The following is a 10,000-nucleotide window of genomic DNA, read 5'->3' on the forward strand; positions in this document are numbered from 1 at the left end:
TACCTTCACAAACCAAAGATGGCGCGCATATCAAATACACACCACAATTATTGTGGGTTTTGCAAGGAATAGTTTGGAAAGTGTTCACCATATATATGGTATATGGCTCATGCCTCATGTCATCTGGGTGAGAAGAATGCGTCTTGTCACTCAATTCACAGCGTTTGTTCTTCCGATAAAAGTAGCTGCTTGTGCATCCGGGATATGCCATGCAACGCAGGATACAATCTCCTATTTTGTCTGCGGTCTCTGTGTTGATGGTGTGGTTTTGAAGAACTTGTCCCTGCACGGAGTAAGTTGCTGTGCAAGAGCTCGCAAATTCTGACCTCACCAACAAGTAAATGGGTAGAGATAGTATGGCAAAATTCATCCCTTTGTCGGCAAAGAACAATATAAAAGGCTCACAATTGTAGAGTATTTTATTACTAAGCGCTTTTCCAACTGTGGTTCACAAGGCTGGTTCTGTCCATGTGTTATGGACCAGAATCATTCACTCCAAGTATTATTCTGGATCTCAAATACTGAAAGGTTAAGCGCAATTCTACATGAACTTTAACATTCGTTCAACTTACAAATGGTTAACGCTCGAAACGTCAGCTTCCGAATTTCTCTGCGGTGCATTTATCATATCAACCCAGTCGATAAACCCTTTTCTGCGTTTCACTTCTCCACCGACGCAGCGCCACAGTTTCTTCAAAAACTTCGCGGCCTCTTTATCCATTTTCTGTTCCTCTGTTTATATAGAGGATATCACATGGCCGCGCGGGGATGTGAGTTTTATTTTCGACTGCGAAAAGTATCACTCACGAGTGATCGAGGCGAACGAGTGAGAGATACTTTCAGCACGAGAAGATAAAATTCGTATCCCCAAGAGGCTATGTAATGTTCTGTTTATTATTTAGATATTGATGAAATGTCTAGATTTAAAACAAATTGTTTTATTCGTTTTCGAAATGATGAAAAAGTGTTCACCAACCACTAAAACGCGCATTTATTGTAACATGAAACAAGATATGAAATTTATGAAAAACAAATCATGATAATGCAAAATTTGCAATAAAAATGTTAATGTAGTAGAGAAGAATTATATTAAAGCACTTTCGTATCTTCCTGTTTTCCTTTGGTAAGTAATTTTTGCTGTCTTTATTGCGTTCGAGAAGTACGAGAACGCATTCCTAATCGAGTGCTATTCGAGATTTTTTTAGACGACCGATCTTGAGACACGCATTTGGCATCCCCGCAGATTTTGCAGGGGCGAATGAGAGAGCCTGGAATTATGTTTCGATGACGTCATAGGAAGACCTGGGATTAAGACAGGTTACCTTTGTTTTACCCTGAATTTCGTATCGAACACACTCCATAATCTTAAAGTTTGATTATTACTAGTCTATAGTGACCACGTATGATGAAGCGAAAGCACTTTCTCAGTACAGACTTCGGCGGTTCAGTCGCCGGAGACCGTAGCAGCTACAACTGCAAACACTGACTGTGCCTCCAAAAAAATAAAAAGAGCAAGGCTGATATAACGGTGACGGAATATCTTGAAAAAAGCCAATATTTCGAAAGGCACGGCCTTCCTTCATAAGTGTTTTACAAGGCAATGACTACTATTAACAAAGACGTTACAACAGACCAATTTCGATATATTAAAATTCAGTCGAAAACAAAAGGCATCATCTCGAGGGTTAGGGGAATAAACTCATACAAATCCTTATATTTATTCCCCAGAGCCTCGAGATGATGCCTTTTGTTTGGGACTGAATTTTAATACATCGAAATTAGTCTATTTGAATAGAGCGTTTTCACATGACGTCACGGCGGCCATTTTGGTGTTCCAAAACAAACAAACGGCGGCCATGTTGCTGTTCCAAACTAATTCTCTGGGAATTGAACTCTATTTTTAAGCAAATAATTTCTTTTGTTTCATCAAATTTGCATTTATTTTGGTAACGTGAGTGAAAACGCTCTATAGTGATGTGGCGTGTGATTTGATACAGCCCTTAAGATAAGGATTTAAACGAACTTAACGGACAAGACAAGAGGACGACCGAAGTCGAAGGCAACCTGAAGGTTCCTATTTCATAAGCTTCTACCGTAACTTACGACATCTGTCGCAACTCACGGCAGGGATGGGCACCACTCCAATCCCGTTGCATGCACAACTTCTCCCCAGTAATACTGGTACTCATTTTACCCACCACAAATGGATGGAGTGCTTAGTGAAGTTTGGAATGCACGAGCCGGGATTCGAACCCGGAGGGCTGGAATGCAATCCGCGAACGATACTGACCCACTACACCCGCTCTCCTTAACGGAACGATGCAATAATAATAATAAATGATAATTGATATTATATAGCGGTAAAGAAATATAAGGGAAAGGGTGGATTACATTTCATCTTTCTTATTAAGACCTAAAGGTTCAACGGCGTTTGCTATGTTTATGAGATATGCTTCTCTTGCTTTGCGTACATTGCCACGATTGGAATGAATGAACTCGATTGGAATACATGAAATGTCGTTGGCGGTGTGATTATTAGTGAGGAAGTGCTCTGGAACTGTGGTAGGCTTGGAGACGTAAAATAATGCGTGGCTTGCGTCGCATGTTGCCTTGATGTGTTTTGTCGAAATGTGTTCTGATTTATAAAAAATGGTCAGGGCGCCCAATTGACATTGCAACGAATAGCATTCATTTTATTAACATTGTTTCATCTCGTTTTTTACTAATTTAAGTTGCATTTACCCCCTCTAGTAGGTTTTTTAGCAATTTTTCCTTAACCCCAAATTATGCCAAGTTTTAATGCTTTGAATAGCAACCCCTAAAGTCTTATCAGAATTAGAGTACCGTTTGAACAAGCATTGACCTTCATCAAGTTTATGAATAAAGGCAGTGTTACACTGTGAAATGTTTCGTGCAACTTGTTTCGAAATGGTTTGGCGACATTACACAGTGTAACAGCGCCTCACGTCGCCTGAGTTTCCTTTTTTTTTGGCACCAAGCACTGAACGATCAACCACTTATTCTAATTTAGATTGTCAGTCAAAAATAAATACATAAAGCAGCTTACTTTGTAATAACCAGCAACAAAGAGACCAGGAAGACCAGTTCGTACTTAAAACTCTGAGAATGGCCGATTTTGGCGGGTATAGTGTTCTAATTGCAATGGCTATTAAATATCTCCGGCTACAATTGTTGAAAGAATCCGGCGTTTTAAATTTTCATTGCACTCTTAATTATTGCCAATGGATCGGGGTCCATTGGTCCATTAGTATTTTAATATTTTAATTTAAAAAATATTGAAATTTGTGAGAAATGCATCCAGCTGTGATAAAGACACCAACTATGGAATACACAGAGAATATGCGAGGCCCAAATCAGTGGAACTCGGAGAATATAAGAGTTCTAGCTAGATGGGGTTTGGCTTCATGACCCTCCAAAATCTACAATAGCTGCATGGATGCTCTAACCAACGAGCTAGTGACGACTCTATGATAAAGGAGGGTTATATGTAGGCTTTGATTAGAACCACATCAGCAGGTCAAGTAGTGACTACTACGGGCTACTCAATTAATTTTTGAAAAGAAGACAGGTGATACAAAGTGCCTCTAAAATTTGTATTGAGTAGTTTCACCCTGTCATACCAACCTATTCTCTACCTAGAATTAACTATTATTGTTGACTCGTTATTTGCCCTGAATTTACTATTATCATTAATTTAGAAGACTGAAAACTTGATATGGATCATAAGAAATGGTCATACATTGTTTAAAAGACAACCCAAGCGTATGGACATAGGAATCGAACCTGGACTGAATGTTAATTAATTACCCGTCACCTAAACACTTGACCACTACACTGCTAACTGCTCAGAAAAAAACATTTTAAACACTATTTGATAATTCTGTATTATCAGTCGGCAACAAATAATATTAAACACAGCAGAAGATCGGATACCAAACTTCACGTCAAAGCTAACTAAACATTTTAAAATAAAAGCTTAGGCCTAAATTATTAATCTAGTTTACGCCTAATTACTTTTCAGCAGTGATATTCTATGGGAGACTAAATAAATATTTTTTTTGCAATTGGTCTTGATGTTCAGTGGTGAAACGGTAAGAAGCGGTTCCTACAGAGTATAATCTTCAGTCTACATTGGCTTCCAATTGGTTTCAAATTTCAAAATCGCTTTACTAGTACTCAAAGCCCTCAAATTAAGGAATGGCGCCATCCAATCTGAGTGGGATGTTACAATCAAAGCCTTACATTCCCTGCGTAATAACAACGAAAACCTTCTGATCATTCCGCGAACAAGATGCAAAACTTTTGGTGAACGTGCATCTGCAGTGGCGGGCCCACAAATATGGAACAATCTTCCTCTACTCATTAGAGAGACTGGAAACCTTGATAATTTATAAAGAACACTAATATCTAAGGACACTTTTATTTTCATTTTACTCTTATTATAGATATTTGTTAAACTTTTTTAAACAAATAAGGACATTTTAGCAAAAGTATTATTGTAGCGTTATGACTTTGTACATATTTTAACTATTTAACTTTTTTTGTGAATTGTAAAGCACCTATAATTTTTATATTAGCGCTATATAAATAGATTTATTATTTATTATTATCATTATTATCATTATCATTATTATTATTATTATTATTATTCAAATCCAATCCACGGATATGATTTTTATTTCCTTATTTTCTCTGCTAACACAAGACCTGGGACATAGTGTGCTAAATTAACGATCACAGTACTGATTCAAAGCAAATTACGAATTAACGATAATCGTTAATTTCGGGAAGAGATCATTGTTGCTCATACATATAAAAATAATCAGACCAGGACTGTATTTGGCTACCGTCCGAAAGCTAATAGGATTATATCGATGTGAGAGTTCTGTTCGTAGAAAATGCCTTTTCCTTCCTTAACTTGACTAACTCTGCATCCATATTCTGTCGTTGATGCATTTGTGACCGAAAGAGAGATATGATAACCTGCTGCGCGAACGTCTTTTGTCTGTTTATACGGGTCACCCACCACACGAGAGATTTTTATTTTGTAGTTCCAGAAGAAGTTATTTATTTTGAAGTTCGGCTAGAACAATGGCTATTCTTGCCATTCATTCAAAAAATCTTAAAGGGGTAAATTACTTAAAAACAGAGAATCAGAATACTTCAGTAGTGCTATTCACCTTGGAGCAATATTGTAAAAAAAGCATTCCACAAAGAGTGTGTCCCTCTGGACTCAAAACAATGGTTCAAATTGTGAGAGGGGGATATTAGCATACAAAGAGAATAGAATATTAACGAGGAGTGTTTTATCAGGATATAAATTAAGCTCAAACACGTGACGTTTTATCCGTGTTTTGATAGGCTTAGGCTCATGAATTATTAATGAGTTTTTTTAAAATATATATATATACTAAAACAATATCCACCACTAGCCACTGACAATGCGGTGAATAGTTGTTAAAGTGCTACTATGACCAAAAAAATAAATTTTGCTTTTTCTTTGGATTTCAAAACTAACTAACGAAGCAGTAAATGACGCAAGTTTTAAGCCTTAATTTCAAAAAGACACCTGTTTATTCTAACTTAATGGTCCGCCATTACTATCTTTAAAATCTTGCGAGAGCTGGATCGAGGCGAAAATGACGTCAAAGACTCAATAGTTTAAGACTGAAATGCGTGTGTACGCGGCTGAATTAATATGCAGCACGGGAGTTTCGGGCTTTCAGACACGCTGAAGCTTTAAGCTAGCGAGTCAATGACGTCAGATCCTAGTTATAACACTTCTCTGTTCGATTAGTTACGTGAAGAATACAAAACTGTATGTTGCTTCGCCATGTCCGTGCTGGGGAGAAGCTTGGATCTAATTTCCATAACAAAATCTTAGGGGAGACTGGTACGGTTGTTTGGCCTTGAATCTGATGGACGGACAAGTTACAAAAAGAATGCTGATTTCAAAGTCTTTCAACGTGGGGCATCTCCTTGTGGTTAAATATTACAGTAATTTGGAGAAGTCAATTCACGGCCATGGACCAAACATGCCAGCATTTTCGTGACTTCAGAAAGTCACTGTTCCTCCTCAAATGTTGATCTGGACAAAGCAATTTAGCTAGCACCCTGCTAGCAGAGCCTTTCTTAACTCGACGAGAAACATTCTTGTCACCAGAGCCTTGGATCGACCCAAGGCTCTGGGAAACTCTATGTAGGAGAACATGCGCCGTAGGGTTCTTATAGCCAAATATTGGCTATTTGAACCTTACGGCGCCTGCTCACTCCTCGTGCTAACATGAATGCACCAATCAGAGACACTTTTGATTGTTCTTCACGAAAACCAATGAGAAGACACTTTGTTTCAGGGTTCCCCAGAGCTCTTCTCTCCCTTAGTCAAGAGAAGAGCTCTGGGATCGAGATTGGACGAGAAAGAGAGGACTCTGCAGAAATTGTGTTAAGTCTTTATTGAGTATGCGTGAGCCGTTGCTTGGAGACAGTTTCAAACCCAGGCCAAGTCTCGATCGCACTTCAAGACGACATGTTGATTTTCATACTGAAGGCTCGATTTTGACCTTCGCCTTGTCAAAAATATGATGCGCACGTTGCCTAAACCGGTTTGACCGGAGTGACTAACCCAGAAAGTTGGGCTGCGGCAACCTAAAAGACTTAACACGTTTTCTGGAGAGCCTCTCTTTCTCGCTCTCTGGTGAGTTTTTGAGAGGCTCTGCTCGCACGATGTTTAGCTAGTTGCTCCTTAAGAAATGTTGAATTTTTAAGTGGAAAATTTGAGGTTTTGGTGCACTTCAAGAACTAACGACAAGCCAAACGCTTTTCTTTGCGTCGGTTTGGCGATGTTTTTCGCGCACTCAACTTGTATTCCAATTGATTTTCGCGCCATTTTTAGTCAGTATGATAGTATCTCTTAGGCTGAATTTTTTAGCGGTCGACTGCAAGGAGCGACAAAAATGACGATGGTACGCGCGGGTGACATGTTACGAAGTCATAAACTCTTCGCTCTCTGATTTGTAAGCAGCGAGCAACAGGTAAACATAAATTAATTATATAAAGTAACTTAAATGGTGCTCTCAGAATTCGGATGAAAGGTTCTTTGCAAATCTTTGAAGGAAAGTGGGATTCTAAGACATAGCGAACAATTATCCACAGACAGAGTGAAAAATGCGTGCCACATAGCTCACAGCACAAAGTGCTCTACTAATGCGAATCAAAGTATTTGATAAGAGTGGACAACATGAATACCTTGAGAAAAACTTCAACCCGCATGTGGCGTCTATCTCGGAAATCGATCCCGGGCCACATTACTTGAAGGCGAGAGCTACCAACACTGGACCAACCATGCTCATTTTATTGGACTGGTACTGGACGCAGCTCGATTGTCTTTATGAATCAATTTTATTTCTTTGGTCTGTGTCCACATGAACTGTTTGACCTTTTTCTTTTCAGTTGTACCGGCTTCAACAATTCGTTACAATTTTTGTCTGTACATTCTGCTAAGCTTTGTTAAAGTTCCCCGCTTAATGATGTCGACTGCTTAGAAGATTGTTTCATATTTCAATCAAAATCAAATAAAATTTTAATTAAACCAAAGCATGTATCCCATTGACAATATGTAAATTCAATTGTTGCCCACTTTAGGTGTTTGACAGTCTGGTAAGATGGACAGAACACGATCGCAAAGAACGAGGTGTTCACTTCGCCAAGTTACTACAGCTTGTCCGGCTTCCACTGTTGCCAACATATACACTCGTGGAACAAATAGAAACAGAGGACCTCGTGCAACGATCTCCTACAGCCAAGGAAATGGTTATGGAAGCAATGAGATTTAATGCCTCTATAGATACCCAGAGGAAATCCCAGCAAAATCCAAGAACGGTTCCGAGAACATGTTGCCAAACGAAGATCAGTGGTATACGTTAGCTCCTTTACAGTAATTTTGATAATCTGAATGAAATGGTTCGCAGAAACATAAGAAATGAAAGTTAGAAACATCAGTCGCAGTTGGCTTATATTTTTATTTAAAAAAAAATGTGACAGCTAATCAATTAACTCCCTGAAGAAGTCAGGCCGTGCCTGACGAAATATTGGAAAAAGAGAAAAATATGTGTCCTCAGAGCCAAACAGTCAGCCTTGCATCATTACTTGTTTTTAATCGCAGTCAGAGCAATTTACTTGAAAAGCGCCGCGTAAAATCTGAAAAGAAGATTTTTGTACTTAATAATGTTCGGGTTACCCTGGGTGCAAGCTGAGGTTATTTCGTTCGAGGAGCAACATTTTGCGAGTAACAAGTCAAGCGCTCTCTCAATATGAAAAAGGCAAGTGTTCAACTCCGTGACAATTTTATTTAGTGGGTTCCAGGTGATAATGTCTTGCTGTTTTGCAGAGCACCGTTGTGTGATCATTCGGTAGCTGTGGTGAACGGAATTGTATATGCATGCGGAGGGTCCGCAGAAGGAAGGGCCTCTCTTCTGCTTCAAGAAAATTGTGCAGTGCTATGATCCACACCTCGATTATTGGGACCTCGTGGCTCCACTCCGGGAAGCTAGGGCTAAAGGGTCTGCTACACAGCATGAGCTTCTGCTCTACGTCTCCGGTAAGATCTGAAAGACTGAGGAGTAGCTAAGCTTGTGTTGTGATACGGACAACAAATGTCGTGAGCCAGGAGCTCAACAAGGCCTGTGTAAGCACTTTTTGAAATAGCAACAGTGTGTAAAGGGCGTTGGTTTGTTTTGTGATGTGAACGAACCCTAAGTGTGGGGCGTTTAAAAGATTAGTAGCTTAATGAAAATATGAATTAAGATTGACACGACCGAAAATCGGTTATGTTTGGCCAAATCGTATGCTACAAAACATGTAGGAACCCGTAAGAAATAACGATAGAAAAAAAATGTTGGCTGATTTTTCGTCTATTCTCCCATAGACCTAATCGGCTTACTTACTCAATGTCGTACCCAATTCAAATCTCTTGGGATTAAGATTCTTTGTGTATATTTGCGTGATATGGAAATACCTGGAACAAAACGTTTTTTTCCCAAAGGGTTTGAATTGGGTTCAACATTGAGTTAGCCGATTAGGACTATTCCTCTACAGGTGGTATGATAAATGGTTCCCATGGCAATTCGTTCGAGGTTTACAATCCGATCACCGACAAGTGGAAATTTCTCACGCCAACCACGATACCTCGCTGTCGTCACACCATTGTTTCCACGGACACGCATATTTACGTCATAGGTGGAGAGGGTCAAGGACTTGAGCCTGAGATCAGCATGGAACGATACGATCCAGCAGTAAATCTTTGGAGCTTTGTACTGCCAATGAATTGCGGCAAGGTTGGTGCATGCGCAGTGGAGTTGGAAGGCAAAATTTACGTAATGGGAGGAAATAATGGCTATACCACTCTTCGGCAATGTGAGATTTACGACGTAAAAACGCACCAATGGACTCTGACGAAAGGTAAACTTTCAGGGCTTATACGAGTTATTCGATCAACCCAATCAAAATGAAATGTGAGATTACATACCTCTTACTAACCGAGTTCGAGGTCCGTACTGTAAGTTACGGATAGAGTTTTTTTCGTTGATTTATGGCCAAAGCGCGAAGCGCGTAGGCCATTACTACACAGGAAACTCAAAGGAACCGTTAAAGTGAGTGCCGTGCGTAAAAATCTGAAAAACAAATAAACTTTAGTGGCTTTGTTTCTCATGTATGTTTCACATAAACATGAAAAATTCACTGGAAAATGTATGAAAATTTATATTTAGCGGCCTGTTCAGCGGGTCGCAATATAGAATACGACCCGTTTAAATAGCCAATCAAAGCGCGTGTACTATCTGAGAGATACAATGAAGAGAGGGAAAAGCCCAGTCCGGCCTGGAGATGTGTGAATTCAGTTGAGTTACATTTAGAAGACTTTAAAACGAAGTAGTGTTTTCAGAGACGTCCGCGGAGGAGAAATGTTCGTTTCGATCGCAAGAAG

At 39.4% G+C, this 10,000-nt stretch overlaps 1 pseudogene; it reads left to right on the forward strand.

The window, feature by feature from the left end:
* Nucleotides 1-10,000, forward strand: part of LOC138025444 (kelch-like protein 3) — a 13,341-nt pseudogene that overhangs the window by 447 nt on the left and 2,894 nt on the right.

Source organism: Montipora capricornis, chromosome 12 (assembly GCF_036669925.1).
Source record: "Montipora capricornis isolate CH-2021 chromosome 12, ASM3666992v2, whole genome shotgun sequence".
NCBI lineage: Eukaryota > Metazoa > Cnidaria > Anthozoa > Scleractinia > Acroporidae > Montipora > Montipora capricornis.